Genomic DNA, 15,118 nt, shown 5'->3' on the forward strand with positions numbered 1-15,118 from the left:
ACCTAGAAGCCTCTTTCGGCTGTATAGTAATGAGCCTGGCTCGGCGGCCCTGTGCGCATGCTCACCAAACCATGGTCTAGTTCTACACCGGATCCCGGGACGCTCGGGAGTTCTCTACCCCAGCGAAAAGGCGGACGGACGTCCTGGCCCGATCGCCCGCCCAGGCTCCGGTCTTCCTCCTCCTGCGGGTCTGTTTGCAAACAAACACTTGGGCTTGCTAGACAGCGCTGCGCTGGGTAGGGCGACACGGAAGAATTGGATTCTTCCAGCAAAAGCAAACTCTGATTTTTGTATAGTGTTTGCAAAGCGTCTGCACAGGTGTGATCGCGGGAAACACTTTTTGGGCACCTACTGTGTTCCCGGTGCTGTGTTCACAGGGACACTCCCAGCCTCAAAGAGTTGGAAGGGGGCGCGCAACTGCACAGTCATTTGAAAACACAAGCGCATACACACGCACACTATTTCGGCCCCATGGCAAACCCCACTCCAGCCGAGTCCCCCGCTCCTCCTGGAGCCCCAGGCCGAGGCCACTCTGAGAGGCGTCCGCAGCTCCGGGAGCGACGGCGGCATTCTGTGGGAAGCCCCCGCCCCATCTCTACCTCTTCCCCCGCCCCCCCCCCCTTCCCTCCCCGCTTAGCACAGCTCATTGAAATACGTTCCTTGTTCAAGGAAGCTTGGGGTCCCTATCATTAACGGAAAACGTGTGGGTTCCCCCCCCCCATTATATATTAAAATAAATATACGTGCCCTCTGAAATCAGCCAGACTGCGACACGCTTAAGATTTGCATAGTTCGCTCTATGTAAGTTTTACCTAAATAATAATAATAAATTAAAAATGACGGACTTACCGTTCAATGGACAAGGGCCCTAAGGACGGAGGTGGAGAGATGAGGGAGACGTGCTCGCAGTAAGATGTCAGTGCAGAGTTAGGTGGCGGAGGTACGGATGGATATCCACGGTGCAATCCTTTCGACGTTTCTGTGTTTCTAAAATGTTTACTATGAAGTGCCGGGAGAGGAATTTTTTAAATCAGCCAGAATTTGAGAGATAAGGTGGGATGTTAAGGGAAGTGAATGGCGATGAGTGTAAGGAAGTGGAGAAAATATTATGGTAGGAGCAAGCACTGGAATTCCTGGGAGTGGGGGGAGAGATAATGGGAGGGGATGCAGAGAGACCCCTGGGGGGAGGTCTGTGAGATCCAGGGCAGGGGAGGCCCCCGGGTAGCTAGAGGAGGGGTGGTGGGCTCCTTAGGGCATCCTAATGTCTCCTTAGGAGGCGTCATGGATGGAGCAGGTTGTGCTGAGCCCAGACCTGAAGGACTGGGTGGAACTTCCCATGCTCATGGTCCCCCAGGGAACCCCAGGACCTCCCAATCCTCCAGAAAACTCTCCCACCCACGCTCCCCAACCAAGGGGAGGTATTCTTGGGGTCAGGTTGCTAGGGCCCTAGTTCCTGCCCCAGGGCAGGAGGGCAGAGGCCCTGGCAGGGGCCAGAGAGGGAACCCACATATGCACACACACTCATAGGAATCTTTGCAGCGTCCCTGACCCCTGCGGACTGCAAACTTGGGGTGTCACAGCAGTTTCACTCAGATATCCAGGCCCGAGGAACGCTGATGGACGTGTGAATTAAATCCCACTGGCCCTGTCTCCCACGATTACAAACTGGTGTGTCGAGCAGTCCCACGACTGGGAAGGTGTCCAACAGATAGTTTCGTCCACAGCCACGGCCACGGTTATTCCCTGAAATCGTGTCAGAACTGAAAACAGTTGGAAGCAGCTAGTGTCCATCAACAGGGAAGTGTTCCCAAGAATGTCTCCCCAGGTGTAAATAAGGACTGGGACTCTCTATGCCTGATTTGGAATGAAGGAGGAAAGCAGGGGAGGGAGGGGTCCCCATTTCTGTAGGGGGGAGGGGGCAGGTATATTCACTTTTGCTAGTGTTTGCTCACTAAACCTCTGAAAGAATACACAAAAACGTAAGGTCAGTGATTAATACGTGGGCACATATGAGATGAAGATGTTTTAAAAATAAACTTTATTATTCTATGTCTTAGGTTTACAGAGAAATTGCAAAGATAGTCGAGTCCCTATAAAGCCCACCCCCACTTTCCCTTATTCTTGACATCGTAGGTGAGTATGGTAACTTTGCAACAATTAGTGAACCACTGTTGAGAGGTTACTGACTGGTCTATCTTGATTCAGATTTCCTCAGTTTCCCTAAATGTCCTTTTTGTGCTCCAGGATCCACAACACATGCAGTGGGCGTGTCTCCCTTGGCTCCTTCCCCGCAACAGTTCAAGGCTTTCCTTGGTTTGGAAGGACAGGTCCAGAGGAGGGGGGGCTGGGAGCTGCTCCAGGGGGGCCTTGGGTAGTGCCTGGGGGGGTCCTGGGCTGCATCCTGAGGCTTGGCCTGCCCTTCGGCCTCAGAGGCCCCCACAGTGCCCTGAGGCTCAGGCTGTGGGGGGCAGAGCTGGAGTGCCTGGTCCTCCACAGTGGGCCCTGGGGGGGCCTGCTGTGCCCCCATCCCGCCCAGCTGCTCCAGCCTCTGCTGCTTATCCTGCCTGTGGTTGTGGATGATCCTCCGGATACCGCTGACCACGCCCTTCTGGTCCTCGGGGAGGAGGCCCATGAAGGCTTTCTTCTTGGATGAGTACAGGAGCATAAGTAGGCGCGGTTCGCCGGGGGGCCTGGTGGGGGAGGTGCACGCAGCCCGCATAGCCCTTGTCCAGGAAGCGGCACAAACGTCTGACGGACTCCAGGTTTTTGCTGGTGACAAGGAACTGGACTATCCTTGACTTCCGGATCAAAGGGGCCAGTGTGATCAGCAGCCGCACAGGGATGTGCTGCATGCTCAGCTTCTGGGGCCACTGCTCTGTTTTCAGGTTCTCGCTGGGATTCACGTAGACCTGGCAAGGCAGTGACTGCGTCGCTCTGGTCTTGGTGTCCGCAGAGGAAGTGGGCATCTTCCAATCCAGGACCCCGCTCCAGGCCAGGAGTTTGTTGGAGACTGACTGCTGCCCACTGGGGGCTGAGGCTCCGAGCTGGGCTGGGGAAGGGCCATTCACCCCGCCTTGGGCCTCAGTGCCCACCCTGAATGGTGCCCCAGGCTCCTCAGGGAGGGCCAGGCCCTGGCCAGGGGCCACTATGGACTGGTTCTGTTTTATGGTTTCCATATCCTCTTTTATGGTTTCCATGTCCTTTTTCATGCTGTTGAAGTTCTCTCTAAGTTCAACTACTGTTTCCCTAAGTTCATTGAGCATCCTTATAACCAGTGTTTTGAACTCTGCATCTGGTAGATTGCTTGTCTCCATTTTGTTTAGTTCTTTTTCCGGGGTTTTGTTCTGTTCTTTCCTTTGGGACAGGTTTCTTCGTCTCCTCCTTGTGGCAGCTTCCCTGTCTTTGTTTCTATGTATTAGGTAGCGCTGCTCTATCTCCAGGCTTGGCAGAGTGGCCTATAACAGGTGTCCGTAGGATTCAGTGGTAATAGTAGGTGGATAATTTTGAAAAATATCCGCGCACTTCCTTGCATGACGCCCAGTGGATATTCAACTTTCTCATAAGTTCTAAGTTAAAAAGGATGTAATTTGCAATACATATATGTTGGTTTAAAAAAAAATAAAACTGCATAAGTGACGTTCAGTGGCAAAGCCTCCCCAATCACTGCACACACACACACACACACACACACACACACACACACACACACAGTAGGACTTACTTTAGCAGAGCTCTAGTGCCTGCTAAGTCCACCCTTCGCGTATGTCCCCTGTGGAGGAGGTTGTTTGGTGCTTCGACGTGGTCTGAAGCTATCCACTGGGTGCACTGGCTCTGGGACCTTCTGGGAGGTGCAGGCCAAGACCAGACCCTGCCTGTGTTCTGCCCAGGGCCACAGAGTTACAAAGCCATCTGCAGATAGCTGGTACTTGCGCTGGGCTTGGGGGTGCTCAGAAGAGGCCAAGCTGGAAAACACGGCTGGTTGCCACTTAGCAAGAGGTACTGCACGCTGAGGCCAGTGCTGCTTGTTTGAGAGATGTTTAGAAAGTCTGAAGTGTGAGCCAAGACAGGTCGTTCACATGGAAAAGCCACTGGAAACAACCTTGAGTAGGTCTGCAAGTTGGGTGGGGTGCTCCCCTCTGGCTCTGTGGAGGGAGGGCTTATCAAAGGAACAATGGCCTCTGCGGGCACTTTTGTCTGGGAGAAAGCTGCCCCCTCCCCCAGCTCTTGTCCCGATGCCGGACAATTCAGCTCCTCCCCATCTGTCCCTGGTGCCTTTTGAGCTGCTAGAATTCAGAGCCAATGAATCCAATTAAGTCATGCGCAGGCCCTTTAAGAGGAACTTCCTGGGACTTCGGTAGCCTTGGGTCTCACTCAGTGTCAATTCCTGCTGGTTTTTATAGCCAGAAGTTATGGGGACTTCTCTTCCCAGCACGGGAACCCTGGGCTGGGGTCCCTGGTGTGGGGCTGGAACTCCTCGCTCCTCTGGGGGGACCTCTGCAGCCAAGATATCCCTCCCAATTTTTTTCCGCCAAATAAGGGTGTGGTACCAGCCTGTTCCACGGCTACACCCCTCCTACCAGTCTCCATGCGGCTTCTGCTTTAAATCGCTAGTTGTAGAGCTCCTTTTCAGCTAGATTTCAGGCAGTTCCGGATGATGGTTGCTCTGCAATTTACTTGTGATTTTGATGTGGCTGTGGGAGCCAGTCTCCGTTTTTGTGACGGAGATCTCGTCCTTGCAGTTCCTCAGCCCTGTCAATCATCTCCTCCTCTTCCTACTCAGGCGGGTGTAGGCCCTCCTTCCTCAGGCTCCGGCTGGTTTACTCTCAGAACAACCTGCAGGGGTCAGTGTTAGACTGCCCTTCATTGACAGACAGGCCAGCTCAAAGACATGGAGGACCTGCCCACGTTCAAACAGCTGGTAGCAGGGAAGGCAGGAGTCCATCCTGAGTCAGGCAACTGTGCTGGCATCTCACCCCCAGCAGCAGTTCCCAAACGTGCTTCCTCACTTTTGCACCCCTTAAAATAATTTTGAAAAATATCCACGCACTTCCTTGCATAACGCCCAGTGGATATCTCAACTTTCTCGTAAGTTCTAAGTTAAAAAGGATGTAATTTGCAATACATGTATGTTGGTTTTTAAAAAAAATAAAACTGCATAAGTGACGTTTAATATGCATCTAATGAAATCAAAACATCCCGTGGATTCCATATAAACCATCACCTATTTTAAATATACACGAATTAGCTCCTCTTCAACACTTGTTGAATTTACATTTGTTCCCCCCCCCCCAAGCTCATATTTCTAGTCTAATCCCCCCCATACACACACACACAGAATTTTATCCTCACATAATACATATTTTATGTTAAAATGTGGTTTGCTTTGGCTTTCCTTACAGCAGTGCAATCCTCATACATTATCCGTGGCTCTTTCTTCTCTAGCCTCTTTCCTTCATTCATGATCAGCTTAACGATGGGCAAAAAGCCAGTTGCACCTCTTCTTGGTGGCCTTCTTAAGCAACAGATTCTTCCATTAGACCGTCTGCCTGCAGTCTGCCCTGAGCTCGACCTTCACAGAGGAGTTCCATCCACTGCCTCCCTCTCCGGTCACCTGAAGGCTGCTGCAGGCCACTGAGCCACCTGTCCTCCAGGGGGGATGCTATGCAAGCTCTGGACCCTTCTCCACTTCTCCTCACCCAGAGGCAAGGCCCATTCTGCCAAGGGCCCTCAGCATGTTCCCTTCTCTCTGAGGAACTGGGGTTTTGGTCTCAGGTGCACAGAGGGCACAGAACCTTCCTGACACCAGTCTGTGGATAGAGACCACCGCAGGCGAGCCTGACAGGGCCACAGGTTTCTCTGCAGCTCTTCCCTGGCATTTGCTAGCCCAATGCCTGAACTGATTTGATGCTTTGTTTTTCTCTCTGTGCCGTTTACCCTCCGACCTTCTTTTCTGCCTTGGATATGAATGGATTTGGTAATTCTAGCAGGTGTATTTTTTAATTGGCTTTTTTTTTTATTGTTTTCCTCAGAAGCACACTCCTAGGGTGTGGGTGCAGAAGGAGTGACTCCGTTGTTCCATATCACTCCCTGCACAGCCACCACGGCCTTGTATCCTGAAACTCCGGTTAGGTTTTGGTCTTTCTTGCTCCACTGGAAAAACAAAATGAACAAAAATCCTTAAGATACGGGACAGGAGGAAAAAACCCTTACAGATAGATCTCTGGGTTTTGAGGAGTGGTCTTCTTTCTTCTTGAAGGAGAGAAACCTTTTCTCGCTGGTACATTTTAAAGCTCCCAACTCTGGGAAGTACCAATTTTGGACACGTCACTGCAACATAGATTGCTCAGAGACCCTGAATTGTCCAACGCTAGAAATCAGACTTTACAAAAACTATTAAATCCAAAACCTCTGATTGCTTGCTGTTTTTCTGTCATTTTAAGAGACTAAGAATAGGGGGAGGGGACAGATGAAAAAACACTCATACAATTCCAATATGCCCCAGTTAAACATGAGCTGGTCTCCCTCCCCTCCTCCCACCACACGAATAACTAGTAAGCAACATCACCTTTGGTAATGCACTTTGTCTCTGTGTCTCAGCTGCCTCATGTCAATGAAGTAGGTGAACTGATAATATCTAAGATCGCTCTTAGCTTTGAAATTCTCTTCTACCTTTCCCAGCTATCTGGGCTATTCCAATCAGACAGAACACTTCACATTTAAGTTTCAAGGCTTCCAGTAATGTTCAACAAAGCCAATTTAAATAAAGTAAAATATTGTAAAGGCACATCAAGCCAATGGCTCTGAGATTTCAAGGTCTACTTCACTAGTTGGAAGAAAATTTTAGCAAAAAATAAAGAAAGAGATTAAGACTAAAAATAGAAAAAGAGTAGGTAGCAGAATATATATAGTTTTACAGAAGTTTAAGAAATATACAGACTAATGCATGAGTTTAATGTCAAAAGATCAAAGAAAGAGTTTGAAGGGTAATTTTAGGTCAACAGTAAGCCAGAGGAACTTTGACTAAAGTTGCTGTAACTATACAGAGCAGGAAGAAATGTAGGAGATGTAACTCCATTTAAATGTTTATTTAAACAGATGAAAGCTATAAACTTGTGATGACTAAAATAAAGAGTAGAGAAACTAATTAGCATTTACTGAAAACCCATTATCTGTCAGGCATTGGGCCAGGTGGCTTACATCTATGCAATTTATGAGTTCATTGAAGCATTAAAAAACAACGCTAAAACCATCATGAATAATTATTGTTTATTATGCATAAGCATTGAGGATTCAAGGAAGTCTTAGTTGGTGGTTCTGAAGTCAGTAGGACTGCAGCGCAGGCTTGTCATCTATATGCAGAATGTTTCTCAGGTGATTGTGTTACATAGCCAAGCCTGAAAATCCCTGATCCAATGCACATCCTTTACATTGGGAGAGCTGGGAAAACGTGGGAAGACCCTTGTAAAAGCTGGAAAATAGAAAGAGGTGGGGGACATGAAAGCAGTTCTTCATTGTGTGTCCTGGGAAGAGAGTATGGAAATAACAAAAATTAGGCAGGTCAGCAGGGTCCCAGACATGGGGGTGGGGCTCAGAACGCTGTGGCTCTTATGGTTACCAGGAAATAGAGCACACATGACTCGGGGGCCCCTTCTACTAAATGGAAAGGCATAGTGAGATCGAGGGGCAAAACTGAAGTCTAGAAGGTATACACATCTAGAAGTCTACACCCAAGAGCCCAGGCCACTCTGGTGTGGGAGACAAGCCCATGTGTTTCAGAGACAGGGGACCTATTCTGAATCTTGGCTTTGCCACTTACGCTTGTGTAAACTTGGCCAGTTGTATGCCCTCCATGAGACTTAATTTTCTACCTGTAAGATGGGAATCAACCTAATAGTATCTGCCTCATAGGGTATTTGTTAGGATGAACTGAAGTAAGATATGTATACCTCACAATAAAGGGCCACTCAAAAGGGTTAACTGTTGTTGTTACCCTGAACTTGTGAAGAAGACTATCCTGGCAGTGGCTGTAGAACTTTTTTTGGGAAATGATGGGGAGGAACAGGAGAAACCTAAGGATGAGAAATAAACAGGAAGTAAGCACTTGAACTACAGGAAGGCGGAAAAGAAGAGAAGATTTTAAGTCACACAATAAAGGCCAGGCTAATAGGTCTTGGTGATTGGCTGTCGAAAAGCAGCAGCCCAGTCAAGGCTGCCATGAATGGTTCAAGCCTTAGTGACTGGGGCAATTATGGTAAGTGTGACAGAAACAGGAGTTTTCCAGGGAGAGGGTGTTTGGGAAGAAGAGAAGACTGAGTTTGAGATAGGAGAGTTTGAAATTAAAATGTAAAGACTAGGTCAAAGCCCCAGCAGACTTTTGGGATCCATCCAAAAAGAGCTGAGAGCCCTGGCTGGGTGACTCAGTTGGCTGGAGTGTGGGTCCCATGCACCAAAGAATTGTGGGTTTAATTCTCTGTCAGGGCACATAACTAGGTTTCAGGTTCAATCCTCCAGTTGGGCATGTACAAGAGGCAGTCGATTGATGTTTTTCTCACACCAATCAATTCTCTCATCAATGTTTCTCTCCCTCTCTCTCTCTCTCTCTCTCTCTCATCAACAAAAGCATATCCTAGAGTGAGGATTTTTAAAAAGCTGAGAGAGATAAAAAGGTCAAGAGGGATATGGAGACACAAAGAAGCAGCCTTGAGAGGAAGGCCCATAGACAGGGTGCAGTGAGGGAGCACAAAATGGGGCTTGCGAGGTGGGAGCTCAGCAGTGTGGAGTGTGGAGGAAGCCAAGGAAGAGAGCAACAGTAGCATGTAAGCATGTAAAGAAGCTGAGAAGAAGGAGGACTGTCCAATGGGAGCATGCAGATGCCCAGGTACTGGTAACACACCTCGACTGTGTGTAGACGAAAAGCCCTAGTCAGGCCTTAACTTCCCTCTTTGGTGCATGGGAGTTAACAAGCCCTCTCTCAGTTCCCTGTAGCCTGTGAAATGCTGTGCAGAACCGGCGTTGTGGGGCAGAAGCCAGGCTGTGTGAAATGAAAGACACAGTGCTTTAAAAACAGGCAGTGAGTGAACACGTACTTCTCCGAATTTTTAAGGCGAAAGGAACGTGTACAATAGCTTTCTTTTGACTGCGAAGTCAAAGAAAGGTGGTTCAGTAACCAGAGGTGCAGAGTACTGCGCCGTGTTCCAGTGGGGAAACAGAGTAGGCTCAAGGAATAGGCACAATAGAATAAAACCAACAAAGGAATCTTAGGAGATGCCCTTTCTCCCGGCCTCTGTGAAGCATTCTGGTCTTACAAGCTGACTTCACTCCACTGAAGCCAGCAGAGGTAGGAGAGCTGGGACCATGGAGCGCCATGGAAACGAAGCCGTCCTTTCTGGAAGTATAAATGCAGAGCATTAAGTTTGCTCCTTGCCACTAATGAGTTCAGTATGCCACTGTTTCTATATGTAAAGTGTGCTTGAGACTTCATGGAGGTGGTTGGTTTTTTTTTTCTTTAATATTTTTATTGATTTCAGAGAGGGAGGGAGAGGGAGAGAGAGATAGAAACATCAATGATGAGAGAGAATCATCAATCTGCTGCCTCCTGCACACGCCACACTGGGGATTGAGCCTGCAACCTGGGCATGTGCCCTCGACCAGAATCAAACCCTGGACCCTTCAGTCCTCAGGCCGATGCTCTATTCACTGATCAAAACCAGCTAGGGCATTTGATTGTTTTTTTAAAATATATTTTTATTGATTTCAGAGACAAAGGGAGAGGGAGAGAGAGATAGAAACATCAATGATGAGAGAGAATCATTTATCGGCTGCCTCTTGCACACCTCCTACTAGGGATCGAGCCTGCTATTTGGTCATGTGCCCTGATTAGGAATCAAACCTGTTCTTTCTTGTTCATAGGTTGACGCTCAACCACTGAGCCACACTGGCTGGGGTGAGACTTCATGGAGTTTAAGGTGAAATTAAGTTTAATTGAACAGCAAAAGCCTAGAATTGCTATGGTTAGTTGGCAATGCCAAAACTATCAGTTGTTTTTTTTTTAATTGTAGTGATTTACTTAATTAAAAATTTCTGGGTAAAACTGTCTTTGTCTAAGGGCTCTATAATACATGAAAACACATTTAAAGGAAAACCGTTTGGAAAGAAATCTCTCAGCAGATAATCATTTAAACATTTAGTGGGCTTAGGCTTTTAACAACAAACAGAAGATTTCTCCAAAAAACAATTTTTCTCGGAAAAAGAAGATTGCTTTCTCATGGAGATGTTATTAAGAAAATGTTTTGTGTCCAACAATGCAAACCTTGGTCTCAAGAAAAACCCTTTGAATTCTAGCCCAAGCAATCTCTCTGGATTTTGATTTAACAATTACCAAGTTATCTGATGTACACGTCTAACCAGACATTGCCAATCATAACTCAATATTGTGAGATTAGAGTTTCTGAATTTAATTCTTCCCTTAGGTCATACAGACTTTAGTTGAAGCACAGTTTCCTTGCAAAAGGCAATAATTGGCTCAAGTCACACTCCTTAATTCACTATAAAACAAAAATACTAGAGAATCTTAATTTTGGTTTCCAGAAAAGATTCTGAATCATTATTTAACAGGTTAATAATAACATTCTTATATAGAGGTTGATTGTTTATAAATCATTTGAATATAAATTATATCATCATCTCTTTATAATCATCCTGAAAGGTAGTTATTACTTTTACTTTCTAGGTGAGAAGAGCATAACTAACATAAGGTTATTCAATTAGTAAATGATTCAGAATATGTCTAGTGCCATAGGACCATGCATTTCCTACTTCACATAATTCATTCATATATTCACAGAGAGAGGGAGAGAGAGAAAGAGAGAGAGAGAGAGAGAGAGAAATATTGATGTGAATCTAGACACATCGATTGATTGTCGCCAGCACATGCCCTAATCAGGACCAGGGATCAAGACTGCAACCAACGTTCGTGCCCTTGACCTGAATCAAACCCAAGACACTTCAGCTCAAAGGCCAATGCTCTAACCACTGAGCACCAGGCTAGGGCTAACAACAGAAGTTTTATTTCAAGAGATTTTTTTTAAATGGGAGCAAAAAGGGAATGAAATTGGGAAATTGAGACAACACTAGCTGTGGCCACTCTCTTCCTAACACATTTATTTTAAATTTTTAATCTTATTTTTCAATTACAGTGTATTCATATTATTTTATATTAGTTTTAGGTGTACAGCACAGTGCTTAGACAATTATAGAATTTGCAAAGTGATCCCCCGATAATTCAAGTATCTACCTGATACCCTACAGTTATTACAATATTGCTGTACTTTACATCCCCATGACTATTTTATAATTACCAATTTGTACTTCTTAATCTGTTTAACTTTTTTATGCAGTCTCCCATCTTCCCTCCCATAGGGCAAATGTCAGTTTATTCTCTGCATCTGAGTCTGTGTCTGTTTTGTTTGTTAATTTTGTTCTTTAGATTAAGTGGAATCATATGGTATTTGTCTTTCTCTGACATATTTAATGTAGCTTAATCGCCTCTAGGTCCATCCACATTGTCTCAAGTGGTAAGAGTTCATTCATTTTTATGGCGGAGTAATATTCCATTATATACATGTTCCACCTCGTCTTTATCCCATCGATAATGATAGGCACTTGGGTTTCTCCACATCTTGGTTATTGTAAATAATGCTGCAATAAATATACGGTTGCATATATCTAAAAAACCAGGAGGATGCTGGTTTTTACATTGCTCTTTGTGTGTACAAATTCCAGGAGGCTTAGAAACAGGTCATTCATGGCGGTGATGTGGCTATAGTGTACTGAGAGCAGGGGCAGAAGGCTGCTTGTGTTTCAAGGCTGAGTTTATGTTGTTACTGGCAGGACAATTTGATTTTAAATTTTGCATATTTTCTTAGTGGACATGTGGTTTTTCATCGGAAAGGTAGCATATAACATTGCTTCTGGGATCTTGGCAGCATTGCTGTGAAAACAGGTAAAATTTCCTAAGCAAATTATAGGTTTAAAAACTTTAGATCATTGCTTAGATTCCTGCATCTTTTGGTCCTTCTATTGATCATCCACAGAATTGTCATGAATGGAAAGTTAAAGATATGGTACATAGTTTAAAGTAACAATTAACATTATTCTTGCTTCAGTGCAGCATCATTTCAGGTATTAAAGAATAAATTATTTAGCACAGAAATCCTCTGCTGTGAATTTTAGCAGCACAATTTTTATTTTATTGCAAGGCACACAATCATATATACAATGCATAATTATCATCTTAAAAGTAACGAGATGTGAATAATAAACATCATAGTAAAGGATATATGAATATACTTTTCTTGCAGAGAATAAAATCACCTTAGGGATGAGATCTCCATATTTATGCTGAATCTTCCAAATGGCTCTTGCTTAGAAAATAAGTCTTATTGAATGGACATACAAACTTGTCACAGTTTTCTCCTTAGACAGCTCTAATGTAAAGCCAGTCAACGTATTTCTTTTATTTCAATTATTTGTCTTACTACGTCCCAACACAGGAAGAAAATCGCATAAATTGTCTGATAATGGTTTACAAATTTAAGAACTTTTATTTCTCAGTAACACATCATAGAATGGAGCCATTTCCTTAAAATATGTGAATAGTCCTTTTTTCCCCCCCTCAAAACTATTTTTTAAACTATGCTTCCTTTTTTAGCATAAAGCCTGAAGTTTTTACTTCAACTCTCCGCATCGGGGATGCTTCTAGGTTCCTAAGAGTAGTGTGAGACACAAATACTCTCCTCCGAATTAGGATTATGGTTTTTTTCACCCGCACGCCTCTTGCATATCTATTTCTCTGAATGTTTTCTGACCCCCTACTCGATTCTGTCTCACAGAAGCTGTTACCCAGGTTGGAAGATGGAGGTCGTGTAGAGAGTTAACTCTAGGATACGTGAAACTCTAGTCTCAAAGAGACAGGGAGCAGTGCCGTCCTTGTTGCAATGGGAGAACAGGAGCATGAAGAGATGGGACATAGCTGAGCGTGGACAAATGTATTGTATGGAATGATGAAGGAATCGCAATACAACCACTGCTTCATGACAGTACACACACAGAGAGACATATACACACACTTTCACCCATTCATGCATGCACACAGTCTTGTGCACATACACACTTTTAATGGAGAAACACGTTTGTGTGATATTTTTCCTCACACATGATTCGCTTTATCATTCTTTAATGCAATGCCCTTAAATGACATAGCCACCCTCCCTCCTCTTTCATTTTGGGGAGATGGGTGTTAACTAACGGAGAAGCGTCTAACACCCCCCAGGGTCACTTAGGTGTGTGAGCTACTTCCCTCTCCTTGGGCTGCAGACTTAGAGATAAGAAATGGAGGATACCCAGGCTAAAGCTCAGGCTCTAATAATGGCAACTGGTGCTATGAAGGCTAAGTTAAAGAGAGCACATTACTGTAAGCTTGTTCCGCGATTTTATCCCTGTTAGAGTTTTGGGTTTTACCATTGTAAAGAGGTTTCTACATTTCCCACATCAGTAGGGTTTATTTCTGAAAGTATTTGCTATACAGATCTCCTTCCTGTATGATATCTAAGATTTTTAACCATGGGGTGAATGTCAACCAATATTTAACACATTTCCATCTACTTTTATTTATAAGACTACAAGAAAAATCAATACAATTTAAGAAATGTTCAAAGAAGCTCTATGTTGTGGTTTTTTTTAAACATTTTTTATTGATTTCAGAGAGGAGGGGGGGGGGGGGGAGAGAGAGAGAGAGAGAGAGAGAGAGAGAGAGAGAGAGAGAGAGAGAGAGAGAGAGAGAGAGAGAGACATCAATGATGAGAGAGTGTCATTCATTGATCAACTGCCTGCTGCACACCCCACACTGGGGATTGAGCCCACAACCCGGGCATGTGCCCTGACCGGGAATTGAACCATGACCTCCCGGTTCACAGATCAATGCTCAACCACTGAGCCATTCCGGCCAGGCAGAGCTCTATGTTTTTATCATGAAAAACCCCACCTTGCTGCCATGGATTAGGTGCCATGAAGACCTGGAACTGACTAACTAATTGACAAACATCATCATATTAAAATTCTGAAGCCACATATAAAACCTTCAATCTAAAAAGAATATATACACAAGAGAGAGCACACACAGTGAACAGAACTTACAGAAGCAGTGATGTGTATAGTTCTGTAGGTCCATACCTTTGATTTTCCAATTAAATTTCAAAGGGTCCTGTCCTAATAACATAACATATAGGCTAAAGAAAAGATGAGTGTTATTTTTAAATTACCCCCTTTTCTGCCCAGGCAAATGACAGAAAAAGCCATTTCTTCTGAAACCATAATTTTCAGGAAAAGGGAGGGGAATTTATATGTCGTCTGAAAGTTTCAGCAAAATTACCCTAAATGTGGTGCTCATGGCATTATCCTCTCAGGTATGAACCCAGTGCAAGGGGTGTCCAGGCACCACGAGTGACATGATGTCCTCATTCAGCTCACAGTTAGGACCAATTCTACTTTCCACCGAAAGCCACAGAAGAACAACTTGAGATTTACATGAGCAAAATGCCTTCCCTTCACGGATACAGCAAATACGGTAATAGGTATATATTTATAAAGAGATGTTGCATATAAACTAGATTCGGCAAAGGCTACAACCTGGGAGTGAGTTAAATATTCTGTGGCGTTATGGACACTATGAAGGGCTAATTGGTGCTCGGGGAGTCACAAAGAGCTGCGCCACTGACTGATTCTCAGAGAGAAGCTGACGTTGCAGCAAAAGGTCTCAGCATCCCTCTAAATAACTCGGGGAAATTATTAACATGCTCTCAAGAAACTGCCTGGCTTTACGGCAAACCCATTCCTTGTTTACACATATCCTATTATTTACAGGTGGAACCGCATAGACTTTTGGTGATATTTAAACCAATTTATGTTTCTTAGCATCAGGACACGCCTTATCATGAGATTATTTATCTAAATAGCATGCTAAAAATATAGTTCTTTGGGGGAATTAAACTAGATGGCAACCCATCTTTTATATGTTTAAAGATCGAGATAATTTTCTACTATATATGAACAACAGACTTCT

Source organism: Eptesicus fuscus, chromosome 19 (genome assembly GCF_027574615.1).
Source record: "Eptesicus fuscus isolate TK198812 chromosome 19, DD_ASM_mEF_20220401, whole genome shotgun sequence".
In the NCBI taxonomy this organism is placed as follows: Eukaryota; Metazoa; Chordata; class Mammalia; order Chiroptera; family Vespertilionidae; genus Eptesicus; species Eptesicus fuscus.